Here is a 21,046-nt window from a genome sequence, read left to right as displayed (position 1 = left end):
GTGGTACCATGAAAGTCCATTCTGCCTCAGCCACACTTTTTAGTGTATTGGGACGCAGGTACCTTTTTATGTACAACCACTTTTTAGCATAATAATGCTGCATTTCCAACTGTTTTAGAGATTTCCTTTGCTTTCTTTTCTATCAACAAAATTTCCAAACTATTCTTCATATTCTTGTGTTTCATTTGGAGTACAGTCCTCTTTTCACATACAAGTTATGGAACAGGAATGATGGGATTCAGAAAAGAGGTTGTTGCATAGATATATCAATGTGTTTCATCATATGATCCAGTTACTGTGATAGATGAAAATTCCATGAAAACTGCCTGCTCTGGTTTTGTCATGCATGCTGTCTCTTTGATACATCATGAATAACTGAAATTGAAAGCAATGCAAAGCATAGTGCATTCTTTTTTAATACATATTTTAAAGGAAACCTTTTTAATAAAAATATGGTGGCTTCCATTGTGACCTCCTCCTTAAAATGTTAGTTGACTGACACTCCTGTGGCTTCAAATAATTTTTAAGGCTCTTTTACACAGTCATTGAAAATAGCCCATTGGATCCCATTTTTAATACTTCTGAAACACACCACAACCACACCTTAAATGTGCCTATGGCGCTTACAGTGCATGTACAGTGCAGTCGCAAAGCATCAAATATGGGGCTTCTATTTTGACAGATACTTCTGTTGACCCACTGGCTTCAAATAATTGTTAGGGCTCTTTTACACAGTCATTGGAAATAGTCAGTTGGATTGCATTTTTAATGCTTCCTGAACGCCTATCAGTGCCACTCAAAATTGTTACAATTGGGAGCGGATGGAGGTGTTCACACTGCAGTGTTAGATTTGCTGCGAGGCAACAATAATGCTGCCTGCAGAGTTTAGCAAGCGTTGGTGCTTTGCAACTGCCTCCATTTACTTCTATTGAAATGCACCACAACCACATCTAAAATGCGCCTATGGCGCTTACAGTGCCTGTACAGTGCAGATACAAAGTGTCCCATTTTACCCTTGTAGAAAAAAAAAGAAAAACACGCACAGGGCAATTGAGAAGTGTAGCCTGACGCAACATGAACACCTGTATAACACATCCTAAATCAGGGATATGCAATTAGCGGACCTCCAGCTGTTGCAAAACTACAAGTCCCATCATGCCTCTGACTCTGGGTGTCATGCTTGTGGCCATCAGAGTCTTGCTATGCCTCATGGGACTTGCAGTTCTGCAACAGCTGGAGGTCCGCTAATTGCATATCCCTGTCCTAAATGGTCATTAACCCTATAGGTATAGGTGCATTAATGCTCTTTTAGGCTGCTTTAAAATTTAACGCAAGTGTGAAGAGCCCTTGGTAACAGACCTAAAGCAAGTATGCCTATCAGCAAAGTCAAAAGATCATTATGATCCACTGCAATAGCTCAGCCTGCCTGTTTATCCATATTTATCCAGAAATTGTGGTGTTTTTAGTGGCTCTGACCAGATCCATAGACTTGCACGGAGAAAATAAAAAGTAAAGCACATGTGTTATGTAGCACTGCAAACCACAAAGCAGAGCTTTTATATGTAATGAGGAACTATGACTATGCCCATGCATATATAACAAAGATACAAGCTATATAAAGTATTAACAAACACTGATATTATTGTTTGCATGGTGCTGTTCTTTCATATGCATGTCTAGAGGGGAAAAAAACATCTAAACTATTGAATTTATTTCACAAACAACTTATTGGATGTTTCAAAGAAATACAGAAAATACAAGAAAAATGTACAGAAGTGAAGGTAAAGTGAAAAAAAAAAATGCAAGTACAGAGTCAGGGTGAGGCGTACAATAGGAAGGAATTCCGTTATTACAATAAGGAGCACCAACAGAAAAGAGCTACATGGTATAACAAGGTTGCAGTGATTAGCAATCATGTTGGGGACATCATGTGTAGCATAATGGCCCAAGGGGGGGTTGCTGTTCACTGGAATAATGAGCAAAAAGAGAAGGAAGAGAGATAGATTTGATTGAAGCATATCGAGAAAGCCAAGAGAGAAACGGGACAATGAGAGCGGTAGAGAAGGTTTGCCTGGGAGAATAGAAAAGAAGGAATCAGGAGGTTCCCTAATGGTCCAGCCAGGAGGTCATCACTACATATAGCTGGGGGTATTCAAGCGGAAAGCAGGGTGTGGGCAAAGTATTTAATTTAAATTGAATATATAAGCACACAGGTCAAGTGAGCCTATAGAATTATAGGATCATTATTCGAGAATTGGGGATGATGGTTTGGCTCTCCCCGCACCCCTTAAACTTGAAAGTAAAACTGTCACAAACCTTTGCATATTCAAATCTAGTACATGGGGGAAGATGTTGAAGTTACCTTGAGTGAAAGCTCAAAATGATTGGCAGATCATAAGCAGCTGTCTGTATTGTTATAGGCAACTGAGGTTATATACAGGAAATGTTGGCTATAGTGCCACTCTCAGCTCCAGCAGAACCCTGTTGATCAATGAAGCCCTCTACCAAATTAGACAGAAAATTGGATGGTCAACCTATGAAGGAAAAGTCAAGATCTGCATATATCTTCAGCTGGCTATATCTCTGGATTTATCAAGATCTAAAAGTTAAACGTATCAGATCAGCACACATCATAAAGTGTAACACAGCATGCAAATTTAAATAACCAACTGGGTTCTTGAACACTTTACCAGTCTATCCTCCTGTACCAGTAATATCATATACTGAATGAGGGAGCACTCCATATAAATGCAATTGCATATTTTCTTTATGTAAATAAAAATCTCTTACATCATCATACATTTAGATGGTGTTTATCATACAATGATCCACAGGTTGCAATGTGTCAAAGTACATCAAAACAATAGATCAGTGAGCACCTCGCAGGGGGAAAGCAAGAAAGTGACAAGGCAAATATCTGCCACATGCCTGGTGAAGGCTGAGTAGCTAAGGGGGCACCTCTTGCATCCTGCCCAACACTCCTGAAGATAGTGACAAAGAGTATGAGGACACAAAGTGGCACAAGTGCCAGAGTTTGCAGCCCGAGCCAGATCAGTGTTGCAGCCAGATGAGTGGAACTGGGAGTTGAAGATTACTGGGCACAGGAACAACATGGTACCAGATCAGGAGACAAAGACAGAGTCCAGGAAACAAGCCAAGGACAGTAACAGCTGGGCAGATAAGATACAAGACAGTGTCCAGACGAGTCCAGCAAAAGGAAAGCTGGGTCACACATAGTGAGGCAGAATCAGCAGGTCTTAGGTAAACAAGGACAAGTTGATGACCACTCAGAAAATTCCTTCCACAGTGCTTTAATTTACATAGGGCACTAAGCACCAAAGCCAGTGCGGAACATGTACTCTATTTTTTGTGCAAGCTAACACATCCAGCATTTCCCTTATTCAGAGAGGCATGGGCATTGTAATGTGCATGGAGATATGCCTGCACTGGTTTCCTTCTGCAGCTGAGAATCTGTTCTTTCTTAAAGGAAAATTACAGACAAAGCTTGTTTGGCTGTACTTCTCCTGTGGATCACAGGAGTGCAGTTCATTCTGCACCCCGTGACTCATTTTCAGCAGACAGCGGGCTGAAGCCCGCTGTCGGCTGATATCACAGAGCTGATCCAGGCTCAGGAAGAATCACAACCATATGGTCAGGATCTGCCCACATGCCTGGATTGGCTCAGCCTCTCAGCAAGAGGCTGAGAGCCCGAGCTGGCCGCTCCAGCCCCCTCCACAGTCCAGTGCTCCAGTGAGCGCGAGGGGGGGGCAGAGCAGAGAGCCGGTGACTGGCATTCACCAGTTCTCTGTTTACTGAGCTTTGAGAACCGATCAGTGGTGTTTGATCGCTTGGTTCTCAGTGTTAGAGCTGGCGGGGGACAGATGCAGCATTAGACAAATTCTGCAAACATCTAGGTATGATTCCAACAAAAAAATAAATCCCATACTTTTATTTTACAACACCAAGCAACCCCACCATAACATGTCTTAAAAAATCATGTGCTACAAGAGTATTACCCTTGTGAATAGATGGGAGAAGGAGAGTACAATATTTCAGGGGCCAAAAAATCCTTTCTCAAGGGACAATCAACCTACCTGGTGCCAGACTAACTATTTGTAGGATAGAGACACCGAGTAACGCTTCTCTGGCAATAATGTGGCCATGAAGTCATTTATGGTCCACAGGGCTCCTAGAACTTGCCAGCCATGGATGTATAAACTAGAATCCTTACAGCCTCAGGTGTATTCCAGCATCACAGACAGATCACCAGATTACCAACAATAGGGACTAGGTGCTCTGGAAGGTGAAGCAATGTCTTTATGAATACCTAAAGTACTGACTAGGCAGGCTGCACTTACTTTATGCATTTCAGTGCTAAAGTCGATTATACTAAGATGTGAAGGCTACTATTTATGACCTGTTCCCGAAAATTATAGTTGCCTGTCTTACTCTGGATTTTGTATTTTTTGAGTCACTTACCTAGAGCAAGGATACAACCAGTGAATTCAAAATTCCAGATATGCTTATTTATTCCAGGTCAATGACTTAGAAAATATTGAAGCCAATGGATCAGCATGATAGCCAGAAAACTAGACATTTCAGAAGAAAAGATTAGTAGTGACAGCCTTATTTTTTTTTTCTATGCATGAGAAGGCAACAGCATGTACTCACCTTGCCTTTGCTTCTGCTCTATTCAACAAAGAAAACACAAAGACCTTTGGTTATGGAGGGGCTTGTGACTTACTCCATGTGACAGGACTGGTGTCGGTTGATTGGTCCAGCCCTCTCACACACAGTAATCTCTTACTGACACAGATATCTCTTTCTTTATTCCTAGCAGCTGAATGGAGTCCTGGTAAATGAGGGTAGCTATAAAGAGAAAGCTATCCCCTGGGATGGGGTTTTTAGGCAGCAATATAATATCTATAAAAGCGTATATTTGTGCACAGTAGGAGTTAACTACTGAGAAAGCAGAAAAATGGAGCGAATTAGTTATTATATAAATGTTTATTAGTATAGAAAAAGAGAATTGAATAAATGACACAATAGTGAAGAATTGAACTCCACTTGGCAATAAAAAACATAATATGAATGTACATATATAGACAAAAAATGGTTATATCACATGGACACTGTACACCTGTATACACAGTGAGAAAGTGACTCTGACGCGTTACGACCCTCACAGGGGTCTTCTTCAGAAGGTTTGTCTATTATAGAAGAAAAAAACAACTATAAATAGATATACATAAAATTGTTCATCATGATATGCCAAGAACAGTTTGCTGTAAGCAAAATATATATATGGCATCACAATGTTATATAATTACCAATTGATGTGCATCACAGACGATAAAAATATGGTCCACAGTGGAGATCCTCTTTAGGAGACACAGGTAGTCCAAGCCACTTTTCTCCCACCCTGTATATATGTGCCAAGAATCATAAAGTTGACATTTATCGCTGTAACCAACCAAAAAGGAAGGGAAGGGAACGGAGTCCAGAGGTGTGGCTTACGAGGGATCACATACATAAATCCACCTCTAGTGTGATACACGGAGGGGGATATAGGTGTCAACAACCAAGGATCAGATGGGACGCACCTGCAGCGGAATAGGACGCAAAACAGCTAATTAGGTACTGCCCACTCCATAAGTAGTGGAGAGGGCCCCACCCTAGTAATATGTGAAAAGGTAATTAGAGACTGACAATTAGTGCCGAAAAGAAGGGAAAGGTAGTGTACTAGTGAATCCAATAAAGTGCATGAGGTAAGGGAAAGAAGAGGAAGTGATAATGAGTGAATGTAAATAAGAAACCCTGATACCATCCCACTTAGTGAGGAAATAAGGTAGTGAGTGAAAAAGAAGAAAAGCACCCACATACATAAGTGAACACTAAAAAGACATAGCTGTGCAAATTATTAAAGTGGAAGAAATATTACCTATATACGTCTTCCAAGTGAATGAGAATTCCTTGAAAGATAGGCCGGAAAGTATTAAGCGTGAAAAAATAAAACTTATAGTCCCAGCCTTAGGGGTCCTAAGGACTCCCACCCTGCGCTCCTATATAATCCGATGGGGCACAGGAGGCCTTAGTCTGTGGATAAATATAAATAGGCAATAGTGAGCATAATAATCTATGGTATAGGCTAAAGTGCCTGTGAAATCAAAGAGGTGACTTACCCTTTGCGTAGCAAGAAGTCAGTAAGTATAATCTCCTATAACGGGAGCGATAAATTATCCTCCCTAAGGGTGGAGTATATATAATATATACCTGATTGTTACCCAGCTGTGTCAGCTTCCAAATTGCCACAGGCGGGCCCCACCCAGCCCTCCGTTTGTTCGCCATGGTCGCCATAATGACCGACCGCATGTGGTCCCCCCTGTGTTGTTTTTCAATATAATCCAGGGGCAAACAGCACTCTCTGACCTTTTAGTGGTGTGTTACTTTTTTTTTTTTGTTTATGAGGGTAGCTATAAAATTAAAGGGTGACTCCACTTTCATGGAAAAAAAAAAATCACAAAAATAGCATATGTTTATTATTATACAGGATTTATATTGCGTCAACAATTTTTTCAGCGCTTTATAACATGAGAGCATACAGTTCAGTTACAATACAGTTTATTACAATTAGTGATGCACCGAAATTTCGGCCGCCGAAACATATCGGCCGAAAATGCCCTTTTCAGCAATTTGCCGAAAGAGAAAAACGGCCGATAATGGAGCCGAAAATGGGGCGTGGCCTGGGTGGGGGACGGGGCTCCGCCCCCGCCCCTGATGACGCCCATCATGGGGGGTGTATAGCGCAGGAGAGCCACCTCCACCGCCTGTTTGATCACAGTGCGGGGAACATCACAGCTTTCATTTCAATAGCTGTGTGTTCCCGGCCGCGCGCCATCACACACAGCCCCTCCCCCTTGTCCGGGCACTTAGATAGACAGATCATCCGCAGGATTGGACGGATGATCTGTCTATCAAAGTGCCCGGACAAGGGGGAGGGGCTGCATGTGACGGCGCGCGGCCGGGAACACACAGCTATTGAAATGAAAGCTGTGATGTTCCCGGCGCTGTTATCAAACAGGCGGCGGAGGCGGCTCTCTTCCCTGCACACAGTGCACAGGCTGGCTGCAAAATGGCACACAAGCTGCAATGGGGCACACTGGCTGCAATTGGGGGATGCCTCCTGTACCACGTGCTCTGTCTCTGACCATCTCCTGTACCATGTCCCCAGTCTGACCATCTTCTGTACCATGTCCCCAGTCTCTGACCATCTCCTGTACCACGTCCTCTGTCTCTGACCATCTCCTATACCGTGTCCCCAGTCTGACCATCTCCTGTACCGTGTCCCCAGTCTCTGACCATCTCCTGTACCGTGCCCCCAGTCTCTGACCATCTCCTGTACCGTGTCCCCAGTCTCTGACCACCTCCTGTACCATGCATGCAGTCTCTGACCACCTCCTGTACCATGTCCCCAGTCTCTGACCATCTCCTGTACTACGTCCTCTGTCTCTGACCATCTCCTATACCGTGTCCCCAGTCTGACCATCTCCTGTACCGTGTCCCCAGTCTGACCATCTCCTTTACCGTGTCTCCAGTCTCTGACCATCTCCTGTACCGTGTCCCCAGTCTCTGACCATCTCCTGTACCGTGTCCCCAGTCTCTGACCATCTCCTGTACCGTGTCCCCAGTCTCTGACCATCTCCTGTACCGTGTTCCCAGTCTCTGACCACCTCCTGTACCGTGTCCCCAGTCTCTGACCACCTCCTGTACCGTGTCCCCAGTCTCTGACCACCTCCTGTACCATGTCCCTAGTCTCTGACCATCTCCTGTACCATGTCCCCAGTCTCTGACCACCTCCTGTACCATGTCCCCAGTCTCTGACCACCTCCTGTACCATGTCCCCAGTCTCTGACCATCTCCTGTACCATGTCCCCAGTCTCTGACCACCTCCTGTACCATGTCCCCAGTCTCTGACCACCTCCTGTACCATGTCCCCAGTCTCTGACCACCTCCTGTACCATGTCCCCAGTCTCTGACCACCTCCTGTACCATGTCCCCAGTCTCTGACCACCTCCTGTACCATGTCCCCAGTCTCTGACCACCTCCTGTACCATGTCCCCAGTCTCTGACCACCTCCTGTACCATGTCCCCAGTCTCTGACCATCTCCTGTACCATGTCCCCAGTCTCTGACCACCTCCTGTACCATGTCCCCAGTCTCTGACCACCTCCTGTACCATGTCCCCAGTCTATGACCATCTCCTGTACCATGTCCCCAGTCTCTGACCACCTCCTGTACCATGTCTCCAGTCTCTGACCACCTCCTGTACCGTGTCCCCAGTCTCTGACCACCTCCTGTACCGTGTCCCCAGTCTCTGACCACCTCCTGTACCGTGTCCCCAGTCTCTGACCACCTCCTGTACCGTGTCCCCAGTCTCTGACCACCTCCTGTACCATGTCCCTAGTCTCTGACCATCTCCTGTACCATGTCCCCAGTCTCTGACCACCTCCTGTACCATGTCCCCAGTCTCTGACCACCTCCTGTACCATGTCCCCAGTCTCTGACCATCTCCTGTACCATGTCCCCAGTCTCTGACCACCTCCTGTACCATGTCCCCAGTCTCTGACCACCTCCTGTACCATGTCCCCAGTCTCTGACCACCTCCTGTACCATGTCCCCAGTCTCTGACCACCTCCTGTACCATGTCCCCAGTCTCTGACCACCTCCTGTACCATGTCCCCAGTCTCTGACCACCTCCTGTACCATGTCCCCAGTCTCTGACCATCTCCTGTACCATGTCCCCAGTCTCTGACCACCTCCTGTACCATGTCCCCAGTCTCTGACCACCTCCTGTACCATGTCCCCAGTCTATGACCATCTCCTGTACCATGTCCCCAGTCTCTGACCACCTCCTGTACCATGTCTCCAGTCTCTGACCACCTCCTGTACCGTGTCCCCAGTCTCTGACCACCTCCTGTACCGTGTCCCCAGTCTCTGACCACCTCCTGTACCGTGTCCCCAGTCTCTGACCACCTCCTGTACCGTGTCCCCAGTCTCTGACCACCTCCTGTACCGTGTCCCCAGTCTCTGACCATCTCCTGTACCGTGTCCCCAGTCTCTGACCATCTCCTGTACCGTGTCCCCAGTCTCTGACCATCTCCTGTACCGTGTTCCCAGTCTCTGACCATCTCCTGTACCGTGTCCCCAGTCTCTGACCACCTCCTGTACCGTGTCCCCAGTCTCTGACCACCTCCTGTACCGTGTCCCCAGTCTCTGACCACCTCCTGTACCGTGTCCCCAGTCTCTGACCATCTCCTGTACCGTGTCCCCAGTCTCTGACCACCTCCTGTACCGTGTCCCCAGTCTCTGACCACCTCCTGTACCATGTCCCCAGTCTCTGACCATCTCCTGTACCATGTCCCCAGTCTCTGACCACCTCCTGTACCATGTCCCCAGTCTCTGACCACCTCCTGTACCATGTCCCCAGTCTCTGACCACCTCCTGTACCATGTCCCCAGTCTCTGACCACCTCCTGTACCATGTCCCCAGTCTCTGACCACCTCCTGTACCATGTCCCCAGTCTCTGACCACCTCCTGTACCATGTCCCCAGTCTCTGACCACCTCCTGTACCATGTCCCCAGTCTCTGACCATCTCCTGTACCATGTCCCCAGTCTCTGACCACCTCCTATACCATGTCCCCAGTCTCTGACCATCTCCTGTACCATGTCCCCAGTCTCTGACCACCTCCTGTACCATGTCCCCAGTCTCTGACCACCTCCTGTATAAAAATATTTTTTTACAACAGTCATTTTCGGTATCGGTGCTGTTTCGGTATCGGTTTCGGTTTTCGTCCTAGTGCATTTTTCATTTTCGGTATCGGTTTCGGCACCAAAAAACCCATTCGGTGCATCCCTAATTACAATAGGAATCTAAAAGGAAGGCCCTAGTAATACAAACAGTAATAACTGTAGGGTAAGGACTGATGGAGGAAAAAAAAAGTGCAGTTGTTAGGTGGAAACAGGATAGGCGTCTCTAAAAAGAAAGCTTTTCAGGTATCACCTAAAAGTGGACAGAGTAGGAGATAGATTGGGTAGGGAGTTCCAGAGGATGGTAGAGGCTCTGGAGAAGTCCAGGAGGTGAGCATGGGAGGAGATGACAATGGAGCTAGACAGAAGAAGGCCTTGGGAGGAATGAAAGATTTTGCTGGTATTTTCAGACTAGGTTAGCAATGGGAGGGAGTGGTAGAGTTGTAGATAGCTTTGTAAGTTGTTAGTATTTCGAATTGTATTTGTTGGGTGAGCAGAAGCCAGTGGAGGGATTGGCAGAGAGGAGTAACAGACATTGAACAGTTGGTAAGGTAGATGGGTCTGGCAACAAGCATTAATGATGGACTGAAGTCAGAGTAACCTATTTAAGGGTAATCCAATGAGGATGGAGTTGCAGTAGTCAAGGTGAGAAATAATCAGGGAGTGAAATAAAAGCTTTGTGGTGTCATTGGTTTAGAAGGGGCATATTTGCAGATGATTTGGAGGTTGAGGTTGCAAGATTTGGACAGTGAATAGATGTGGGGCCAAAGAGAGAGTTCAGAGTCCACAATTACACCTAGCACCCTGGCATGTGGGGACAGACTGATAATTGTACCGTCAATCTTGACATAAAGGTCAGTGGAAGGGGCACTTGGGATGAAAATATTATGAGCTCAATTTTGGATAGATTGAATTTGAGGAAGTGGTGTGACATCCTATGCTATCTCTGTCAGTAAATTAGGGATGCATGAGGAGACCGATGGAATGAGCTGGGGGGGGGGGGGGGGATAAATTAACCACTTCAGCCCCGGACCAATTTTCAGCCTAGGGACCAGAGGTCTTTTTACAATTTCGCACTGCACTGCTTTAACTGGTGATTGCGCGGTCATGCACCCAAACTAAATTTGCGTCCTTTTCTTCCCACAAATAGAGCTTTCTTTTGATGGTATTTGATTGCCTCTGCGATTTTTATTTTTTGCGATATAAATGGAAAAAGACCGAAAATTTTGAGAAAAAAAGATATTTTCTACTTTTTGTTATAAGAAAAATCGAATAAACTCAATTTTACTCATACATTTAGGGCAAAATTTATTCAGCCACATGTCTTTAGTAAAAAAAAATGTCAATAAGCGTATATTTATTGGTTTGCGCAAAAGTTATAGCGTCTACAAACTAGAGTACATTTTCTGGAATTTACACAGCTTTTAATTTACGACTGCCTATCTCATTTCTTGAGGTGCTAAAATGGCAGGGCAGTACAAACCCCCCACAAATTACCCCATTTTGGAAAATAGACACCCCACGGAAATTGCTGAGGGGCATGTTGAGCAAATTGAATATTTTTTTTTGTCCCAAGTGATTGAATAATGACAAAAAAAAAAAAGTTTACAAAAAGTTGTCACTAAATGATATATTGCTCACACATGCCATAGTTATATGTGGAATTGCACCCCAAAATATATTCTGCTGCTTCTCCTGAGTACGGGGATCCCACATATGTGGGACTTTTTGGGAGTTTAGCCGCGTACGGCACCCCGAAAATCAATCACTGCCTTCAGGATTTCTAAGGGTGCAAATTTTTGATTTCACTCCTCACTACCTATCACAGTTTCGAAGGCCATAAAATGCCAAAATAACACAAAACCCCCCCAAATGACCCCATTTTGGAAAGTAGACACCCCAAGGAAATTGCTGAGGGGCATGTTGAGCCCATTGAATTTTTTTTTTGTCCCAAGTGATTGAATAATGACACAAAAAAAAAAGTTTACAAAAAGTTGTCACTAAATGATATATTGCTCACACATGCCATAGTTATATGTGGAATTGCACCCCAAAATATATTCTGCTGCTTCTCCTGAGTACGAGGATACCACATATGTGGGACTTTTTGGGAGTCTAGCTGCGTACGGCACCCCGAAAACCAATTATTGCCTTCAGGGTTTCTAAGGGTGCAAATTTTTGATTTCACTCCTCACTACCTATCACAGTTTTGAAGGCCATAAAATAGCACAAAACCCCCCCAAATGACCCCATTTTGGAAAGTAGACACCACAAGCTATTTACTGAGAGGCATGTTGAGTCCATGAAATGTTTTATATTTTGCTAAAAGTTGCAGGAATATTAAAAAAAAATTTTTTTGCACAAAGTTGTCACTAAATGATATATTGCTCACACATGCTATGGGCATAAGTCAAATTACACCCCAAAATAAATTCTGCTGATTCTCCCAAGTACGGGGATACCACATGTGGGGGACTTTTTGGGAGCCTAGCCACATACGGGACCCCGAAAACCAAGCACTGCCTTGCGGATTTAAATATAAAACGCTACCAAAAAAACTGTTAGTGATCGCATGGATCAGGCCTGACTCTGCGATCGCTGCAGTTATGTGTTTAGTGTTTTGTAAGTGACAGTGATCGATCGATACTGCACTTGGCTGGGCTGGGCGGAGGGGCAAAACGCAGGTGCTAGCAGGTATCTGGGCTGATCCTGCTAACAATGCGTTTTTTTGGAACCCAAAACTGCTGGGGACGCTAGTATAGATCTGATCAGTCAGATATTAATCTGTTCAGATTCTATACCACTACGGTAGGTTTATGCTTTGCGTGTGGGTGTTAGCGGTACTGGCACTAACCTAGCGCTGCCTGGGGCGACGCAGACCCTGACCCTAAAACCTAATTGATATCACCCGCCGGGTGATCAGCGGGTTAAACCTTTATTGGGTAATAAATGGTGGGTGCCCTGATGCTATAAAAAGCAAACTAACCAGAGTCCCCCGTAACACTTATACAGTGATCACTGGTGAAAGGGTTAACTCTAGGGGAAATCAGGGGGTTCAAATTTTTATTAGGTAGTATATGGAGCTCCCTGGCGCTATATAAAAACCTGACGGGGAACCTAAATAACTAACTGGCTAATCAGCGTCACCAGTGACACTTATACTGTGATCGCTGGTGAAAGGGTTAACTAGGGGCAATCAGGGGGTTAAAACCATTATTGGGTAGTATATGGGGGTACCTAGCGCTATAAAAACCTGGCAGTGAACCTAAAAAATAACTAGCTACCTAGCGACACTAGTGACACTAATGCAGCGATCAGAAAAATGATCACTTAGTGACACTGGCAAAAGGGGGTGAAAGGGTTAACTAACTTTGTGTGCCTGTGTGTGCCTACATGTCAGTGTAGTGTTGGTGCACACTTTCACTTCTCCTCGTAGTCCGGTCAATAAGACCGCCCCGAGGAGAATGACATCACTTCCTCCCTGCCTGTGTTTACTATACACAGTGGGAGGAAGCTTCTCATTCGCCAGGAGCGATCGAGAGGGGATGGCCAGAAACCAACGGCCATCCCCTCATCCCGGATCACTCCTGAAGGGAAACGGACCGCCCACCCGCTGGAAGGCAAGCACGTACATGTACGTGCTTGTGCCTGTACATGCCATTGTGATGACGTACATTGGCATGCGGCGGTCCTTAAGTGGTTAACATATACAATTGCTACACAAGTCATATTGTACTTTAAATTTATTTTAAAAGTATACCTTTTTCTGTAAAATTCTATGCAATATGGAAACCTGGAGGCCATCTGTACACGTTAGGTGTACAGATCTTGCCCAGAAATGGCCTTTCCTGCTTGTATGATTGGCTCATTGATTTTCCTAGAACTCTGCACTAAGATACAAGTCCGATTTTAGGCATCATCTGCAACCAGAATGTATTTTTGGTGAGATACCCCCAAAGGGTTAATTACTTCTAAAGGTATATTGGCACTTTAACTTTACTCATTAGAACACTGCAAGTGCATCAGCCGCTTAATAATGAAAACTGTACTTCAATTCAGATTCACTTTGACATAATCAAACATACAGATAGCAGAAACAAGTAGGAACAAAGTATGCTAAAATCATGGCAATATACTGTACATTGATCACCCAGAGAAAAGTGAAGTTACTTTTTAAGGTATGCATGTGCTTTACTGTTTGTTGTGATAAGGCAGTGTTAAGGAAGATCATTTATTTTTATTGGCCTCACCATGCCTCTAATTAAAAACATTTGAGGGTCTACCTTGCAAAATGAGGTCATTTTGGGGGCAATTCTCCTCTTCTGGAACTTCAGGGCCTCAAGAAATGTAATAGATATTCAGGAAATCAGATGCATCATTTATGCCCCTTGAAAATCTAAATGTGCTTCTTGGATTTTGATCACTGCTATGCATCTACGCAGTAAAAAGTCTAGAAAAAACAAGTAGAATAATGTGTTTTGGTGTGTAATTATAAGTATGCCCATGCTGTGGATGAGAAATAATGTATTAAAATGACAACTTTGTGAATTTTCCCAAAAAAAGTTGCAAAAAAAAATACAACTTCAAAAAATCCATCATGCCTCTTACTAAAAAAAAAAATGAGACAAAAATAAATCATTTCAAAACTTTTTTTTTTGGAAAAAAAAGTCCTGCAAGCAGCATCTTTGGGGCGTTGCGGGAGCAGTAAAATGCCCCTGCCATTGTAATCAATAGCCAGCCCTGCCGAAGCGCCCACAAAATGATTTGCGGGAGCTTTTAACCCTTTTTCGGCTGCTAGGGGGGGTTAAAAGCGTCCCGCTATCGGCTGATAAGCACCGCTAAAAATAGCGGTGCTTTCCTGCTGACGCCTGCTGATCCATGATCCCGTGGTTAGTCTACATGCCTACTTCATCCTGCTGTGTGTTCTGAATCTCTCCCCTCTCCCCCTCTCTCCCTGCCTGCCTGTCTTTTCTTAGTCAGTGTGAGACCTGATCTCCTCACCGCCACTATTCCGCTACAATATTTTGCAGAAGACTTGTATCTCCTCTGGTTTTTTAAAGTCAGAAACTACAGTGGGTGTGTTTTTTTTTTTAAATGATAATGCTAAATACCTTCTCACACCATTGCTGTGTGGTCATGTGATCTCCCTCTGCTGACTGGCTGGCTCATGTCAGAGGGAATCTCTGCCCCTCCTGCAGCTCTCTTTAGATCAGGAAAGGAAAGGGGAGGGGGACCACGTGACCGCACAGCTGTGGTGTGAAAAAAGGCATCTCAATTTTTCATTTATAGTTTATGACTTTATAAACCAGAGGGGATACCAGTAAGTCCACAAATTAATTATAGCACATCCCAAAAAACAACAGAGTGAAGGCACATTTTTGGTTTCATAGTCTGTGCGTGCTCAGTTGTGTCACTACTAATATGTTTGAACTTGGTGAAATCAATGCCTGTTTGGATTTTGTGAAGTATTTCACTTTATACAGACAAATTTAGAATTCTTTTAAAGCAGCTCTTCTTTTACCACTTGCCTACTGGGCACTTTTACCCCCTTCCTGACCAGCACAATTTTCAGCTTTCAGCTCTGTCACATTTTAAATTGACGATTGCACGGTCATGCAACGCTATACCCATCTAAAGTTTGATAATTTTTTTCACACAAATAGAACTTTCTTTTGGTGGTATTTAATAACCACTGTTTTTTTTTTGCTAAATAAAGATTGAAATTTTTGAAACAAAACCAAAAAGCTTTTCATAGTTTGTTATGAAATTTTGAAAACAGGTAATTTTTCTTCTTCACTGATGTGCGCTGACAGGTTCCACCGATGGGCACTAATGAAGTGGCATTGATGGGCACTGATGAGGCGGCAAAGATAGACAGCACTGATTGGCACTGGGAGCCGGCATTGGTAGGTGGCACTGGTGGGTACTGATGTGCAGCACTGATGGGCACTGATTGGCAGCACTGGTGGCCACTGTTCTGACTGCATTGATAATAAAGACATTGATAATCAGTGCCCTGATTATCATTGTAGCTGTCCCTTTTAGAGAAGCTGGCTATCGGCTCTCTTCTCCTCATGCTCTCAGCATGACAGTGGCAATCACCAGCTTCTATTTACATCCATGATCAGCTGTGATTGGACACAGCTGATCACGTGGCTGATTGGCTCTTTACCTCAATCTGTGATCATCAGTGTCCTCCGGGGATGATTAAATACCACCAAAAGAAAGCTCTATCTTGTCCCAAAAAAGATGTAACATTTGATTGGGTACATTGTCACTTAAATTATGACAGTGCTGAAATTTGAAAAAAAGCCTGGACAGGATTGGGTGCTTAATATGCCAGTCTTCAAGTGGTGTGAAAAATATATATATTTCTTCAGTTTAAGGGTTTAAAATAATCAGAACAGCATGAAATGTTAAAATCCTTTCTGCATCTCTGTATTTTTTTTTTAGTACTCTTTACATTAACTGGTAAAATATAATAACAGTGTAGGAAAACAGCTGGTCATATTTAATCAGAAAAAATCTGCACAATGGGAATTAGTCTAAGCTAACATTATCTAATTATTATTTATACCAAACTGTCATTATATTTAGCAAAATCAGAATGTGCAATTAGATCATGCTTCAAATAAGAACATATCAATGAATGATTTGGTAGGAAACATTGTAAAGAGAAAATATGAATATTATGCCGTGTACACACGGCCAGACTTTCTGGCAGATTAGGTTCGACAGAATTACTCCGTCGGACAATCCGATCGTGTGTGGGCTAATCCAATCGTTTTTCATTAAAAAAAAATGAGACTGACTTAGAAAAAGAACATGTTTCAAATTTGTCCGACAGACTCAGTTCCTATCAGGAAAACTGTTTGTCTGTATGCTGGTCCGACAGAACAAATACGACACAAGGGAAGCTATTGGCTAATGGCTATTGAACTTCCTTTTTTAGTCCCGTCTTACATCATCACGTTCAAAAGGAATGGACTTTGTCCGTTAGTGTGTGGCCGAGTCCGTTAGTTTGGAAAGTCTGTTGGAAATCCTCGGAAAGACCATCGGACCTAGTCTGCCAGAAAGTCCGGTCATGTGTACGCGGCATTAGGCTCATTTTCTAATACACCATAGAATTATTTTTTGTATTTTGTTAGGTAATTTACCGTACTTTACTAATAGGTGTTTTTATTAATTTTAGATTTAGATTTAATTTTAGATTTAGTTTCCATGTGAGTTTTAGGTAACCTGACAAGCCGTGTAAAATTTGGCTTTGTTGTAAAGAATTTAGAAGAATGACAAATACAAAAAAAACACAATTTGGGCCTATAACTGAAGATAAAGGAATAGTTTGAAAAATCCAGATGTTTATAACTTTCTGTGTACATCTGTGTTGTGATCGGTGTTAACCTCTTCTTTATATAGGGCAGAATGAGTATGAACTGTTTTGCCTGATAAATACAATATGCCATTTATAAATGTACAGTGATTTTAATTTACGTGTATTTACGTAGAGACCATCTTAGAGATCATCTTGCAGCATTTTCTGCAGAAGAGTTTAAGCTTGTTAAAGTTGGCCTGACATAATCCTCTGGCTGAAAGTAGCTTACTTTGTAACAAGTGTCACCTTCTCCAGCGGAACTGTTACTTGAAACAAGGACAGGTTTATAGGAAACTGAGGCTAGTTTATTGCACAGAGCATTTTATTTAATATTTACCATTGTTCAGGTTCTCTCCATTCAGTCTGTAAGGAAGTTTATGAGCCTAATATAGGCCAGTTTGCTCATCAAACTTTACTAATATAAAATTAAAGGAATCCTTAAAGTGGATGTAAACAAACTCGCATCCTTTCTAAATGACTGCAATATTGGTTATCTAAAAGGATATACATGCCTCCTGCATGTATACTTATCTGTCAAATGTCTCCCCTCTGCTATGAGTAGAAACTATTGTTTCTACTAATGCCAATGCAGGGGCACAGATGTGTGTGATCAGCTAAGTAAGCATTGGTTACCAATACAACAGGAAGAAGAGGATTAACAGCATTGCCACAAACCACCAATATAGGAAGGGGGTTAACAGCATTGGCTCCAACCACCAATGCGGGGGGGGGGGGGGGGGTTAACAGCGCTGCCACTGACCATCATTGCGGGGGCCTGTAGGAGTTAACTCAGCACTGGCACTGACCACCATGCGGGGGGGGGGGGGGTTACCAGCACTGCCACTGACTACCAATTCAGGGGGGGTTAACAGCACTGCCACTGACCAGCATTGCAGCAGCATGCAGGGGTTAGCTCAGTACTGCCACTGACCACCAATGCAGGGGGTTTAACAGCACTGTCCCTGACCACCAATACATGCAGGAAAAGCTGTGATCACATTCTGTAATACCATCAGACAACACTAGAGCAAGACTACTCAATATGTAGTTGGCAAAATGTTAGTTTAGTACACATCTGGGGCACTCTAGGGGTTGTGTAGCAGGTGGGAGATTCCTACACACTTTTGAGATTTACCAAGCTATCTTGTGAGCTGGAATCTTTTGTGCAGTACCGTTTCCACTACATACACACCAGACGTATGAGTCTGGATAGACTTCCACCACCTCGTCATGTTTGACACCCCTTGCAGGTGCCATGGGCTCATCCAAAGACTGGATTTTAAGTTACAACTTGGTTTTCAATAGAACACCCTACAAGGAGGGATGGACTGGTGACATTAGTGGCCTCGTGCTATTTCGTGCAAACTGATACCAGGTAGTGGCCTTCAGGCTCTCCCTGCCAAGGGGTTGCAGGAACAGAATGGCTATGTTGTGGTGGCAGGGTATGATAAAGTGGAAGATCAATGGTTGTTGTCCAAGCAGAGATCAAGTCAGGTGACAGGCAAGAGAGTAGTTAGAATCCATGCAGAGGTTGAAGTAGAAGAGTGACAGGAATGGGTATAGTTGGCAATGGGCGGGAGTCAGGTAACTAGGGTTAGCAATAGGTAAAGCAGAAACAACAGCAATCTAACACACAAGAAACCTAGCAAGGAGATACAGCACTGATCGACATATAACCACCCTCCAAAGCCTTTGTGCAAGCTCAGTATCAGAGATTCATGCCAGTGCACACTAGTGCACGTATGCTAATGGATGCACAGGAACACGCACAGGCCCATGCTTACTCACGCAAGCCACCAAAGCTGAAAGGCCACAATGCAGCACACGTGCGTAACATGCAGCAAATAGACAAGACTAACTAGGCCATCAGGAGGACATATGCACGCCCTGAAGGCACTATAACACACCAGAAGTGTGTCAGCTGACTGACCACACACAAAAACATACACACAGATCCATGATGGTGGCAATATAACCTGCCCCTGTCTATGGAAGTTAAAATAGCTTCCACACATGGGCACTAATCTGCATGCAATCAGCTTGGCCATCTCATTCTCTGTCAGCCAACCACTACAATTACAGAGAACACGAGGGCGAAGCCACACAATGCAATCTCATCAAACTTACAACCAAGCATCCAGGCACTTGGTAATACAATACAAAAGTCTCTTTAGGAGTTGAAAATTCTTTGTATAGTACTCAGGAGGCTAACTTATTTACCAGCGTATAACACACACCTTTTCCCAATGAAAATAGGGGGCAAATCACGGGTGTGGGTTAAACGCTGACAGCGTACCTCGGAGGGGAAGGAGGGGGGTGAACGCTGCCGGAATTCACGAGCCTCCTGTTTACTTGGCTCTAACTCGGCTCCCACTCAGCTCCCACATCACACACAGTCCTGCCACTGGCATTGGACCAGTGTTTTATCACAGGAGCTGGTCCAATGCCGATGGTGGAGGCAGGATTGTGTGTGTGTGTGAGAGCCGAGTAAACAGGCGATGACAGCTCAGTGATTTCCTGCACTGTCCAGGCTGCATCGATGGTGAGGCTGCAGATGAGCATTGAGGCTAAAAGGGGCATTGATCAGGCTGCATTGATGAGATGGGCTGCAGATGGATGGGCATTGATCAGGCTGCATTGAGGCTGCAGGTGGGCATTGTTCAGGCCACATTTATGGGAGATGAGGCTGCACATGGGCACTAAACAGGCTGCATTGATGGGCACTGACCCTTATTTTAATTTGAAGTTGTTTAGTTAAAAAATATGTTTTTATCCTGAAACGTCCCTCTTAAAATTAGGGTGTGTGTTATTCACTGATAAATACGGTATTTTTATATGTAATATGCCTAGACGGCTGATGCATTGAAATTTACATGCAGAGATATTGGCTATGTGCTATCAAATAAAAATGGAAGAGAAGTAGAAATAAACTTTACCATTTGGGCAGTATCATTTTATCCTGTTGGTGGGAGCACACTGGAAATACAGTAACTGCCTTGTTTAGAACAAGTTCCAGAATTACACTGTTCATTTCCATGCTTAATTTGTAAAAAAAGGGATGTGGGACAGACTCTCCCCCCATGGCCAGTCACCTTTTGAAGGTGGTATCCCACTGGGTGTTTGGAAAGCTCTTGGCTCTGAAGTGACCAAAGGTAAGACTCGACCAGGAAGACAGCACAGTCTACTGTATGCAGCACAGGCTAATACACTGTAGTACACCTTCCCAACAGCCAGACTGTTCTGTCACAGTAGTCAATCATTTAAACCAAGTTGGCTCAAACAAAATTCCAGTAAACACAGAGTTCTGGTTTATTGTTGGAATTTTAACCACTCTACTCCCCCTCTGTCCCCCCCTCCTGTTAACTGGTAGGTTGGCTGAGTTTCCTCAGGTTCAATGAATATCAGGACTTGAAGAGCCCAGGAGAGTACTCCCTTTGTACTCAGTCCTCCACAAGTGCCTGGATGGTCACGTAGTGATGAGGTAAGTGGCCACCATTTTGCTTGATTTTATCAAAGTGGAATATAAGGGGGGGGGGGGGTGACATTCATAAAGTTTAATAGTATGAACACAAATGTCTTTGTTTTGTTTAAATTGGGATGCACAAAATTATGTTCTGATACTGCAGTGTTTAATTTACAGTTGATTAATTAGGCTTAGTTTAAATGGATGATAATATATCATTACAGTTATATATGGCATTTCAGACACCCAGTAAACATGGAGAGACATAAAATCCTCCATAATGTGGGCACTACTGTAATATTTTAATAGGGCTCCACCCTTGCTCTACTAAAAACCATTTAGAATAGTTTCACTTTAACTTGGGAATTTCCCTTTTTGTAAGATGCGTATTTGAACATATAAAT

This window comes from Lithobates pipiens, unplaced genomic scaffold (assembly GCF_037356315.1).
Source record: "Lithobates pipiens isolate NorthernLeopardFrog02 unplaced genomic scaffold, aLitPip1_a1.2 Scaffold_13, whole genome shotgun sequence".
Classification (NCBI taxonomy): domain Eukaryota; kingdom Metazoa; phylum Chordata; class Amphibia; order Anura; family Ranidae; genus Lithobates; species Lithobates pipiens.
This window is presented reverse-complemented; position numbering follows the sequence as displayed.